Here is a 13,872-nt window from a genome sequence, read left to right as displayed (position 1 = left end):
TTTTTCTGTAAATATTTTAGGCTTAGTGGATCACACAAGATTGATGAACTCTGTTGATATAGTGTGAAAGTAGACATAGACAATATGGAAATGAATGAGTGCTGTTGTTTTAGTCAGCTTTTTTGCAACTATGACCAAAAGACCTGACAACAGTGTAGAGAAGGAAAAGTTTATTCTGGGCTCACAGTTTCAGAGGTCTCCATCCACAGAAGGCCACCTCCATTGTTCTGGACCTGAGGTGAGGCATGGAGGGTGAGTAAGAGGAAAGCAGCTCCCAAAGGCCACCAGGAAGCAGTGAGAGCTTCACTATCAGGGAGAAAATATGTGCCCCAAAGGCACACTCCCAGAGACCCATCCTATTCAATCACACCCTACCTGCCCAGTTACTATTTACCACCCACTTAATCCATTCAAGTGAATTAATGCATTTACTAAGTGAAGATTTTCATAACCTAATCATTTCACCTCTAAACTCTTGCATTTTCTAAACGTGAACACCACAGAGCCAGACCATAACAGTCATGTTCCAGCTTTATTAAGGACACTGAAATTCAAATTTCACATATTTTTAAGTGTCATGAAATAGTCTTTTAAAATGTGCTATTGTTTTTTTCAAACTCTTAAATATATAGCATCCATTCTTAGATCTAGAGCCATTGAAAAACAAATGGCAGTTATGGGCCATAACTTGATATCCTCTGTTCAAGTGGGAGAAACAAACCTAAGCAAAATAATTACAGAGAGTGATAACTACCTAGCAGAAAAGAGTCAGAACAAAGTTGGGTAGACATCTGAGCTTGGCTGGAGAAGTCTGCACTGATAAAGATGTTTAAGTTGAGAGCTAAAAATAAGCCTACCTTCTGAAGGGTTGGAAGAAAATATTTCAGGATGGAGGAAGAACAGAGGACTCAGCTGTTTGTTTGTAGAAAAAGAAAGGATGCTAAGATGTCTGAAACTTGGTGGGCACCACGACTAGCGGAAGGTAATAGGAGATGAAGTTGAAGAGAGAAGAAGAAGCCAGGTTTTAAGGCATCTTGTGGACATAGCAGGAGGACAAATTTTACTTTTAAGCATAATGAGAAGCCACTGAAAGGTATTAAGCATGTCAGTGACACAGTGATTTACTTTAAAAAAAGAAATCACTCTACCTACTGTGATGAGAATAGATTGGAAAGGCATAAAAATAGCCAACTGTGCTCTATTAAGCTGATGCTGATCCATAAATGGAGAGTGGGCTAGAGAAGAATGGAGGAACTTTGGTTTGGGCAGAGGGGAATGAGGAGGGAAGGGGTTTGGGGGTGAGAAAGATGGTGGAATGAGACAGACATTATTATCCTATGTACATGTATGATTGCTTGAATGGTATGACTCTGCGTAGTATATAACCAGATAAATGAAAAGTCGTGCTCCATTTGTGTACAATGAGTCAAAATGTATTCTGCTGTCATGTATAACTAATTAGAACAAAAATAAATAAATAAGAATAGCCAACTGTTACAATAATGGGGGGAGGGAGGGAATCATAGCTCCACCTGAGTGATGATGACAATAGAGAGAAGTGGATAAAGAAGGGATGCAAGAAATATATTTAGGGGACAGAAATGACATAAAAAATGTGAATGGATCAACTACAATGTGTTGGTTTAGATCTTTCGGGCAGCAACCAACAAAGTCAGGTAAGACATGCAAGAGATTTGAGGGAAACAACTGTGAAGGAAAAATTGGAATGCATTTGAGGGTAATCGGAAGAGATATCAGAGTAGATACAAGCTAATCCATGTGAAAGAAAGGAAAGGAAGGGTAGGAAAAATTATACGCATGATGCCATTTTAAGAAAGTTTCAGCAAAGTTAATGGGGAGTCTTCAAACCAAGGTCTCCCATCAGAAGAGTTCCAGGTCTCTCTGCCTTTATACCAGCTGTTCTCAGTAGTGACTGCTGGCAAGTGCAGCTTGAAACATAGTGATGGATGTCAGAGTACAGCAGCTTGGGCAGTCACTCAACAATACTGCAACTGGAGATCTGAGAGGTGCACATTCATGGCTGCCACATATGGGAAATAAGGAAAAGAGGGAAATGCAGGATTCCTGCTGAATTGTTAGCTTGAACAACTGAATGATGGTAAATTTATTGAGATGGTGCATTATGGGAGAGGAATGGGCTTGAAGGAAAGGTTGCATTTTGGACTAGTAAAATTTAGAAGTTTAACAAGACATCTAACTAAAGAGATAAATAGCAATCGAGTAAATCTGGAGATCAAAAGTAAAGTTCTGTGATAAAGGTGTAAATGTAGAAGGCATAAGCACTTAAAGCCATGGAACTAGATGAAGTCCTCTGCAGAAAGGACAGATAAATAAGACTGACTTCAACAATTAGAGATCAAGCTTAGAAGGAAGAATCTGAGGAAGAGGAGAATATGAAATTATAGGATCCAAGAGAGCGAAGTTTCACTTGCTATCAAATGCCAATGAGAGATCAAAAGTCCGTTAGATTTAATAATGTCAGAGTTCTTGGTGACCTTGACAAGAGCAATTTTAATGCTGTGTCAGCTTTCTGTCAAAGTGACACAAACCACTTACAAGAAGGAAAGGATTATTTTGTCTGATGATTATAGGTTTCAGTTCATGGTTGCTTGGCCTCATCACTTTGGACCTATAGCAAGGCAGAATATCATGGTGGAGAGTGTATGGTGGAGCAAAGCTGCTCACCTCATGGCACCCAGGAAGCAGAGAGAAGAAGGGACAGGGTCCCAACATCCCCTTCAAAGGCATACACTTGACCTAACTTTCTCCCATAGGCTTTACCTCCTAAAGGTTCCACCACAGGGCCTTTGGCACATGGTCTTTATGGACATTTAAGACCAAACCAAAATAAATGCAATGGTGAAGATGCAAATCCAGATAAAAGAGGTTGGAGACTAGATATAACTCTTTAGAAAAGACGAGTGATAAAGAGAAGTGGGGTGTGATTGAAGAGAAATAAGGGTCAAATTAAGGAGTTTTTGAATGATAGTCAACAGAAAAGTTTGTGTGATGGAAATGATTTAGTAGATAGATAGAGATGGGTGATGCAGGAGAGAGAAGGGACATTTGAAAGAATGAAAAGCTTAACAAAGCAAAAGGATACTAGAGTTACAGTTCAAGTGGAGAAATTTCAGTTTAACAAGAGTAGGGATAAGAAGTAAAACAGATTTAAGTTCAGCTCAGTAGATTTCATAGGAGGAAAGGGAAGATGAAAAAGTCTGATCAAGTGGCTTCTGCTTTCTTGATTCAGTCTAAAGGCAGGTCAGGGCTGAGGGGAAGAAGAGGAAGATAGAGCTTAATTGAAATTGAAAACTGAACTCTATAAAAACATGCTAGATTCATGTAGGTCCTGACAAAGTAGAAATAGCACAATAAGATAGAAAGAGAGAGACATAGAGAAAGAGGAAAATAAAAGTAAAAGAGGAAAATAAAAGTAAATAAAATATAAATATATTATATTTATAATATAAAAGTATATTATAAATCTGGGCTGGGGATATAACGCAATTGGTAGAGTGCTTACCTCACATGCATAAGTTCCTGGGATCAATCTCCAGCACACACTACACACACACACACACACACACACACACACACACACACAAATATACCATAAATCTGATCTTTTATCCACTCATGGTATTAGCACATGAATAGATGAATAGACCAGTGCAATAAGAGAGAAAGTTCCAACAATTGGTTCTAATTTGTATGGGAATTTAGTATGTAATAAAAGTGGTTTCTCATATCATTAGAGAAAAGATGAATATTTTAATAAGTATTTGTAGGACAACCAGGTCCCACTAATTTGGAGAAAGACCAAATTAGATTCACCACCTCATACCATAATCAAGCATAAAATCCAAATGGACCAGGAATGTGAATGCCAACTATTAAACCGTATAAGTTAGTATAATGAAACATGTATTTGGTGTAGAAAAAAATATCTACCTACTATGACTCAAAATTCAAATGAAGTAAAAAATAGAATCAATGAATTTGACAATGTCTAAATTTTTTGACTAACAATCATAAATAATGACAAAAGACAAATTGCAATCTGGGAGAAAACATTTAAAACAAATATTCCAGACAAAAACCTGAGAAGGAAGAGTGGGTAATGTAAAAACCACTGGATAAAAATTCACTAAAAATGTGGACAATTCACACACACACAAACACACACACACACACACCATATATAATCACACATATACTCAAAGAGACTGACACACGCACAATTGTATTAGTTTGGACTGCCATAATGAAATATCATAGACTGGATGGTCTAAACAACAGAAATTTATTTCTCATAGTTCTGGAGACTGAGAAGTTCAACATTAAGGTGCCAGCTGATCCATTTTTGGTAAGGACTCTCAGCTTAGCTTACAGATGGCTGGCTGTTTCCTTGCTATTTCATCATGTGTTAGGGTGGGAGGAGTGGGGAATGGCTCTTTCTTTTCCTCTCCTATAATGCCATCAATTCTTAAAGGGTAACTATGATCTTAACAAAACCATTTAGCTATTCATCTATCTTGATGAAATTCAGATGATGGAGAAGATAAATGATCTTTTGTGAATTAACAAAAATTGCTAGTCATATTTTTATGAAGAAAAATACTTCACATTTGCTTTTAAGGGCGAACGTAGAAAACCTTTATGACAAATGTTTAGGGTGAATGTTTAGTATTTATACTTTCCTTTCCTGCCTTGCAGGAAAGGATGAGCCTATTCAGGTGGGTGTATTTATAGACATCATCTAATTTTTTTTTTAAGAAATTTACAATAGGAGTTGGGGATGTGGCTCAAGTGGTAGCGCGCTGGCCTGGCATGTGTGCGGCCCGGGTTCGATCCTCAGCACCACATACAAACAAAGATGTTGTGTCTGCCGAAAACTAAAAATAAATTAAAAAAAAAAAAAAGAAAAAGAAATTTACAATCCAGTGTCTTTATCTTTCCCTCTCAAATTTTTTGGTGCTTTCATCAGCAGCCAACCCATTTTGAAACCAGTGCTTTGTATTTCTTTCTTTGATTAATTGAATGTTAAGAGACACTATCTTTGTGTGGTGGTTGATATAATAACACTGAGTGTTTCTGGCACAACCTAATTATTTCTTTATTCTGTAAGAGAAACTATTTACAAGAGATAAGGAAGTTTTGGTTCTCTGAATAATGTCTCTAAAATGTCTTTTTTTAAAATGAAAGTATCAAAACAATTTTTTAATATAGAGCTTTTTTTTTAAAGGAAGCAAATATTTTAAATGAAGTGACAGGTAAAAAGCTCTACATTCATATAACTTTGAAGGCTTACAATGCAATTTGATTCGCAAACTCATGTCTATCCACATCTGGTCTTTCCTCTCTTCTTGCCTCAGAGGAAGAGGTGACTTTTTCATCTATGGTGTTCCTATTCTGATTCTGGATCCACACTATCCCCTCTTTCCTATGTGGTTTGCTGTCCATCTCTGCCACCTTCTCCCCAGCCTAAAAAAAAACCCTCCTTCCAACTTGGAGTCTATTATAACTATTACTACTTTTCTTTTTATACTCAAAAGAAGTGTCAGCTCTCATCTCTGCATCTAGGGCTGCTCTCACTAAAACAGTTGTTATTTTAGTGTAAGGGAAGATTGGATGTTAGTCTTCTCCTTGACCGTTACTTATTTATTTTGCTCTGTACTGGGGATAAAACCCTGGGCTTTAGGCATGCTAGACAATTTCTTTACCACTGAGCCATATCCCCAGCTCCTGGCTGTCCCCTCCTTGAAATAATCTCTCCAGGCCTCCATGAAGAGGGGGTCACCTCCTACCTCTCATTACCTATTGCTACCCTCCCATCATTCTTCCAAACATTGACATTCACTGGGGCTCCACATTCAAGGACAGGGTTATCAACTTGTCTTCCTACTGCCCTAAATGATCCTACCACCAAAAGTCCTTCCAAGGCCTGGCCCTGCCCCCCCTCCCCCCTCTGCTTCCCAAAAGGGCTCATAAAAAGTAACTAACTCCACCCCTGCTGGCTCTGCTAAAGTTGGTTGTAAAGCCCAGCTGCCATTTTATCCCTGAAAATGAGCCACATCAAGTGTTTGGTTCATTGATCCCAACTCTGAATAAAGGGAAGCTTGCTGATAGAAGATCTGCTCCTGGCTTCCCTCATTCATATGCTCATGTACTTACTCACCTTCCACCCTCTTTGTGCTTCCACTTGCTCTTTCTCCACAGGGTAATCAATGCCTGTGATTTCTTTTCTTTTTTTTCTTGTTTGGTAACCAGGATTGAATTCAGGGGCACTTGACCACTAAACCTGTGAATTCTATTGGTGTTCATTGATTGTAACTGAAAACTCAGTCCCTGTCCCCAAAGCCAATCAATGCCAATTTAATAATAAGGACACAGTTTTTTTGAGAAAAAGAAAAAGAAGGTTTAGTGCTTTGCTAGCAAAGGAGAAACATGGCAACTCCTGTTCCAAAGGCTGTGACTCTTTTTCAGGAGGGACAGGGGGCTTTTAATATAACCCTCTTCAAGGTGTGCTCTGGTAGGGATTCCCAGGGTGCACCAAGGGCATGTTAGAATTCACAGGTTAATTTGGGAGATATTAGTTTCCCAGATTCTCTGCAGGCATCTCCTGCCTATGTTGGATGTGTTCAAGGGCAATTAACTAGGGGAAGGAAAGATAACACTGTCTTTCTAATCTTGTTAGTTAGGGAGGGGGAAAATGGGAAAAGAGAAGTGGGGGGTACCTTAGAGCAATGGGGGCTATATTCAGAAGGTGAAGGGACTACTGTTACATGATGACCCTCAAATCTAGCCATCTCTTTTCAACTCCATATTTATCTGTGTATCTACTGGGGATTTCCATCTATATATTCTAAAAAGACCTCAAATAGCAGAATTCATTGTTTTTTACAACTGCTGTTCCTTTGCATTGGCAGCAAAAAAAATAGAAGAATGTAGGGGAGTTAAGATTGTTACTGGAGTCTCAGGCCAGATGCCTGACTTTGATGGGGGAGGCTTTCCAACAAATTAGATCCAATCATTCTCCCTCAAAACAAACAGACTCTGTAATGAGGAAAAACAGAAAAAATAAAGTTCAAACAATATGACCTCATTGGAAAGGTACAGTGAGATAAAGCACCTCAGCCTTACCTCTGGGTGCTATGAGCTTTAGGTTTAACTGGAGGAAGAATTGGAGCAGGAGGAAAGAGTATGCTTAATTAAACCGTCTGGTCAAACTGTGGTCTGTTTGAGTAGTATCTCAGTTCTGGTTCTTTGAGATGGCCCCAGAGAGTCTTTATCATCAGAGGAAGAAATTTTTATTTGCTGCTCAATGTTTATCTATCAGACTTATGATCCTGGAAGGGGGCAATTCAATTCCCCTGAGATGATTGCTTCTGCTTGGGGGAGCAGTCTCATATAGGGTGATCTGTCTTCAAGGCTCTGCTGTTCCTGGAAGGTGTCCAATGACTATAGACTTCTAGGGTGCTATGCCACTCCAGAGATCTGGAACAGGATGCTGCAAATGCTGTATCTCTATTCTCTCCACCCAATAACTTTTTCTGCTTCTATCAGCCTTGGTTAGTTTTTCTTGATGCAATTCATCTAGTTAGAATGGCACACGTGATCAGATCAGGTGGTTTAATAAAATGAAGGTACACTATTTCTACTTTGTTTTATTGGTTTATTGATTTGCAGTGACTTTTGCTAGGCTTCTTCTCAGGGATCATTTTTCTTGGATGATTTTTGTTTCAGTAATGCTGATCTGTTAAAGAGGATTTTAGAAAAGATTTTAGCAATCAGCTTTTTTTTGTTCTCCTTATTCTTTGCTTTTTTTGAAATGTGAGGTGTGTGGCTCAGGACAACCAAATTTTAATTGCCTGGAATTCAGCCTTAGGTAGGAAAAAAAATCAGGTAAAGAGTTTAAAGGAAAACAGGGAAAGGAACAAAATCAGTGTCCAGTGCAGGAAAGTATCACAATAAAACTGTGACCTTACTTAATTGGTTTATTTTATAGATAAGGAATTTGTAATTAGGAACATAGAACTAAAAGGCTGAACTACAACTGTTATCTCTTGACTCTTAATCCAGGGCTACTGCCTTTGTCTATTATATCAAAAAGCAAAAATGACTGGAAAGCAAGCTAAGATCAGGTTAAATTCAGCCCAGTTAATTATATTTGTGTGTGATAAGAATTTACATTTTGAAAAGCATTTTATACTTACAAAGCACTTACATCTTAACTGCTAAAGATAAGATAGTATTTTTCTAAAAATGTGTTGGAATTCTTGTCTTATTATTATTATTATTATGTACTGGGAATTAAACTCAGGGGTGCTTAACCACTAACCCACATCCCCAGTCCTTTTTAAATTTTTATTTAGAGACACGGTCTCACTGAGTTGTAGTGCCTCGCTAAATTGCTGAGGCTGGCTTTGAACTCCAGATCCTACTACCTCAGCCTCCCAAGTCACCTCAGTCTCCCTAGGTGATGGAAATACAGGTATGAGCCACCATGCTCCTCTCCCAGCTTGTCCTATTATCTTTAAAACATCTTTTCTTCCTCTGAATTCCCTGTCTCCTTTTTCTATTTATTTTAGTTTTGAAGTTGTAGCTACAAAATTAGTGTGTTAGGAGGAAAGGGTTTTTATAATGTCTCTGAACAAAAGAAACCATCATAAAAATATATTGGATGTTGTTATCAATCTCCATTTTGCCAACGAGGAAACAGAAGCCTAAAAAGATTAAATAACTTGGTCAAAATTAAATAACCATTAAATGGCAGAGCCATGACAAGGTTCATTTAAAGAAATAAAATATGCATTGAGCAATTTAATGTTCTAGATTAATTAAACAAAATATAGTGCTAGTTAACTCCTAGGTAACCAGAAATTTCCATATTCAACATATTACATTTGAAACTGTTATTACTGAAGTTTTTATTGTATTTTTTTTCAACTGGTCAATCATTAAATACTTTTCTATTTATAGAAGATTCATGTAAGTAGGATTCAGATCTGTAGGAAGACTGACTTCTAAATCTATAAATAGACAAAATATCTTAACTCAAAAGCAGCTCTTGCATCACTTGACTATATAGATTCTTCAAAGATGGAAAGTTGTGATTCTCGAATATTCCCAAATAAACCAAAAACTGATGATAGACGTGCGCGGTGGGGCACGCCTGTAATCCCAGTGGCTGGGGAGGCTGAGGCATGAGGATTACAGGTTCAAAGCCAGCCTCAGCAAAAGCAAGGCGCTAAGCAACCCAGTGACACCCTGTCTCTAAATTAAATACAAAATAGGGCTGGGGATGTGGCTCAGTGGCTGAGTGCCCAGGAGTTCAATCCCCAGTACACTCCCACCAGCACCTCCCAAAAAAGTCGAGTGAGGAATGCTTTTAAGTGAACGCTAAAGAGTCTGGCATCACAATTGGGAATGAAATTATGCAGAAAAAAATGATGAGATGTAGGCAGGTAGTCTCCCAGTTATGTAAACAATATAAACCTTTCAACAGACTTGAGGCGGCTGTCAAGTCTTTCCGAAGTCTGATTAATAAAGGTATTTTGTCAGAGGCGTGTTTCCTTTTTTCAACCACACTTCAAAACAAAGGCACGTTACCTGCTCAAAACCCAAGGGCACCCTGTCACGCCGGTAGTCCAATTCCCCTAGCCATGCCCCCTCAGCGCTTTCAGCGGGGCCCCGCCCCTTCCACCGCCCACTTCCTGGAAACCGAGCGTCTTTTCACATCCTTCTCGGAACGTGATTGGCTGCTGCGGCAACCGCTAACGGCTGTGGAGTTTAAACCTGAGCTCTGCTTGCGGCTGCGCGCCGAGCTCCCGGACCTGGGTGGCCCTTCCCCACGCTAAATGAGCGGTAAGTCAGTGACCTGTGACTCTGGTGTGGCCGTCCCCAGAATGGCAGAGTCTGTGCCTTTCTCGAGCTGCGCCTCCTGGGTCTGTCAGCCTGGTCTCTGGCCCGTCCTCTGCCCTTCCGGATCCCGACTGCTGCCGCTGCCCCGCTATGGGGGGCTGGTTCTTTTTTTAGGCTCTGCTGGGTTTAAACGCCCTGCTGGGCCGGGGTAGGGTGGGGGCCGTCGAGCCACCAGCTCCTCGAGGGAAAGGGTTTCTGTCTTTGTGACTGCTCGATTCCCTGCTTCTATAAAGATTTCCAGTGTTCGATACAAACTACGGAATGATTGTTAGGGATGCTGGCTGTAGAGGTTCAAGGGAGGGAGCTCACTCCTTTGGAGCGCTCCTTTAGAAGAGAAGCTGGCCGGAGGCGAAGGGTGATGGAAGACTGGGGAGAACTTGAACTTGAACTGGGTCTCCTTGACGTACTGGTAGGATTTAAGTAAAATAGGAGTGATGCTGTTTCTAGATGAAGGATCTTATTCAGGAGAATTGGATGTGGACCAGAATATTTTGTATTTAGAGATAGCCGAGATGCGGGCTGGCTAGGAGCTACAGATATTGAGTGCTGTCTATGTAGCAGGTCGCATACAAGGCACTGTACATACGTGGGCTCAGTGCCTTATATACTGTAATTTTATATAGTATAAAATTATTTTAATCTGGAAATTGAGACTTAAGAGATGTTGAAATTACTTAGCTGTGAAATGTTGAAACTGGGGCTCCACTGAGTTCTAACCACTGTCTCTAATGTCTGTTTAGGTGGTAACTCACCCTGGAAGGATATTCCAGTGGTGTGGTTCTGACTTCTGTGGTGCTCTTTGGTGAGGTCATTGATATGGGATGTGACAGTCTGGAAGAGCAGAGGACAGACTTCCTTAACAGTGTTAAGGAAGACATTAAGGAAGAGTCCCTGATTTCTAGCACGAACATTTGTATGGGTGATAGCTCTATTTATTAATTTAGGAACTGTGTAAGAATCAGCTTATTGGGAAGGGCAGTTCAGCTGTGGTTTCCTAATTAGTGAAATGAAATTTGATTTTCCTGACTGGAGTTTTTTTGTTTTTTGTTTTTTTTAGTGATGGACTTGGTTTTTATGTTAGGTTAACTTTCAGATATGTGAGATGCAGTAGTTTGTATGGAGGTTCTGTGTTCTTGTGTTTTACTGCCAATGGAATAGAGAGTGATCTTTGATTTTTATTTTTATTTTTTAGTTGTTGATAAACCTTTATTATATTTTATTTATAAGTGGTGCTGAGAATCAAACCCAGTGCCTTACCCATGCTAGGCAAGCACTCTACCACTTGGCTACAACCCCAGTCCCATGATCTTTGATTTTAAAGTTTATTTTTGATGAAATTTTTGGAAGCTGCATTGAGCCTTAATTTTTTAATGTCTTTAGTTGTTGATGGACCTTTATTTTATTCACTTATTTATATGTGGTGATAAGAATTGAACCCAGTACCTTATACATGCCAGGCAAGTGCTCTACCACTGAGCCACAACCCCAGTCCCAAGCCTTAATATTGAAAGCGTTCCTTGTTCAACTTCTTCTCTCTTGTAGAAATTCCTTCTAAAATTATTTGCCCATTATTTTCTTGACATCTGCTCAATGCTTTCAATAGACCCATTCCAATATTGGGCAGATTTTACTATTGGAAAGTTCTTTCATTCATCCCTACTCATTTTTTTTTCTACAAATATTTATCTAGTAGCTGCTATATGCAAGGAACTGTTCTAGGCTCTGAGAATAGAACAACAAACAAACTTGATAAAAAAAATTCATGACCCCACTATGCTTACATTTCAGTAAGAGAAAACATAACACATTAAATAAGAAAATTACTTAGGTTTTTGTTAGACTGATAAATCAATGGAGAAAAATAAATCAGGAAAGGGAAATGGTGACAGATGTGCAATTGTAAATAGTTTGAATGGGAAGCCTTATTAAGAAAGGGATATTTGAGCAGAGACTTGAAGGAAGTGAGCAACCCCTATAGTTTTTGAAGGGAGAGTTGATATGAAGGAAAAAAAGAATGCATTGGCTCAGCACTGGAAGCATGTCAAAGTGGCCCAAGTGTCAGGAACTTAGTGAAAAGGTAAAAAAGGTATGTAGATAGGGGAGTTGAGAAAGGGAAGAAGTAACAAATTGTATAGTACTCTGTAGGCTATCACAAAGATTGAGTGACATGGAAGGCCAATGGAGGATTTTATAACGTAGGAGTTATTACATGAATTTATTAACTTTAGTAGGATGTTTCTGGTTGCTGCTTTGAGAATAGACAGTGAGGGAGAAGATAGTAATAATGACACCATTTAGGAAATTGTAGCAGTAATGTATATAAAAGAGAATGACATCTTGGATCACTGTGGTAGCAGTACATATAGTGGTAAGTGACCCATGGAGATATATTTTGAAAGCATGATTGATGATAAGAGTGGATGTGGATATGAAAGAAAGAGAAGTTTCTGTCTTGAGCAACTGGAAGGATGGAGTTACCATTAAATGAGATGAAGAGAACATGGTGGAACAGGTTTGGGGTAGGGGGAATTTAGGACATGTTAAATTTGAAATAATAATAAACATTTAAATAGGAGATGAGGAATGAGCAGATGAATTAATCAAGTTCAGGGAAAAGTCAGGGGCTGGGTTGTGACTCAATGGTAGAGCACTTGCTTAGCACATGTGAGTTACTGGGTTTGATCCTCAGCACCACATAAAATAAATAAAGATTGTGTCCATCTACAACTAAAAAAAAATATTAAAAAAAAAAGATTTAAAAGTCAGGACACTGAATGATAGCCCCAGGGTGAATATGTAAATAGAGAAGAGATGAGATCCAAGAGTTGAGATCTGGGTAACTCCAATGTTATTAAAGATATAAAGAATAACCAATAGAAAAGACTAAGACAAGAGAAAACTCAGAAGAATGTGCTGTTTTAGAAGCTAAGTGAAAGAAACTATGTCAAAAGAAGGGAATGATCTGATTTAAATGAGAATTGAACTTTTGAACACTGTTATTTGATTTAACAACATGGTAATTTAGTGACCTTAATGAAGAGTTTCTATAAAGTAATGGAGAAAAATCATTGTAGCATGCATCATATAAGACTGGGAGAGGAAGAATTAGAGATAGCAGGTATAGAGCAGTATAAGGGACCACTTGTATTTTTTAAAATGTTTCATTTCCATGCATTTGCACATACCTTTCCTTCTTCCTGCAATTCCTGTCCTAATCTGGATGCCTGACAAATTTTTAAAGTTTTGTTCATTCAACAAATATTTATTGTGTTCATAGCATTCACTAGACACTGTTCTCTTTCAGCTGGGAACCAAATCTGAATAAAATATACACAAATGCATGATTTCATGGAACTTAGATTCTAGTTGGGGAAGACAGACAATACATTCTATAGTATGTTAAATAGTTATTTAAATGCTATGAAAAAATAGACAAGTGTAAAAGTGATTAGTCAGTCATGCTAGGGGAAGGAGCTGGTTTTAAACGGCCTCACTAAGAAGGTGACATTTAAACGAAGACTTGCAGAAACAGTGTATATCTGGAAGAAGAACTTTTTAAATAGAGGATATTTATTCTAAATAAAAAATAAACAATACAAAGGACCTGAGACTGAAGAGTGCCTAGGAGATGTCAGAAATATTTGGATCTTGCTGACCAATGTGACCTGACATGAATGAGCTATAGGGAGAGAAACAAGAGTTGAGATACAGTGATTGGAAGAAGGGGAGATGGCAGAGAGACTTCTCGACTTGTAAAGACTTTAGAGAATAATAAGAATGATTTGAAAGTTTCAAAATATATAAACTTATCTGCTTTAGGGAGGGCAGTAGTAGAAGTAGGGAGCCAAGAGCCTATTGCAAAAATTCAGGTGAGACAAGAGAGTGCCTTGGAGTAGGTTAGTAACAGTGGACATACCAAAGAGGTCA

This window comes from Callospermophilus lateralis, chromosome 9, assembly GCF_048772815.1.
Source record: "Callospermophilus lateralis isolate mCalLat2 chromosome 9, mCalLat2.hap1, whole genome shotgun sequence".
Taxonomy (NCBI): Eukaryota; Metazoa; Chordata; class Mammalia; order Rodentia; family Sciuridae; genus Callospermophilus; species Callospermophilus lateralis.
Note: the sequence above shows the minus strand (reverse complement) of the source record.